The sequence below is a fragment of the Tupaia chinensis genome, unplaced genomic scaffold (genome assembly GCF_000334495.1).
Source record: "Tupaia chinensis unplaced genomic scaffold, TupChi_1.0 Scaffold000222_1, whole genome shotgun sequence".
Lineage (NCBI taxonomy): Eukaryota > Metazoa > Chordata > Mammalia > Scandentia > Tupaiidae > Tupaia > Tupaia belangeri.
This window is the reverse complement of record NW_006159697.1, coordinates 266,932-267,177: the sequence shown is the minus strand read 5'-3', so window position 1 is coordinate 267,177 and position 246 is coordinate 266,932.

Below are 246 nucleotides of genomic sequence, written 5' to 3'. Positions count from 1 at the left end.
GCTCGGCTCTGCCCACTGCTGAGTGTCTGCAGTGCAGGTGCGGGCTGGGCCCACGCAGCGCCTCCTGTGACTCCCCCGGGCGTGGGCTGCTGTCCATCGTCCCCTCCTCCATCCGTGTGAGCTCTTCTTGTCTCTGTCATGTCATGAGGTCCTGTCACTCAGCAAAAATCAGGATGATGATCGTTTATGAACATTTGGAAAGGCAAGTAGTGTCCCGGTGGTTCCAAGCCAACTGGAACGTGGACA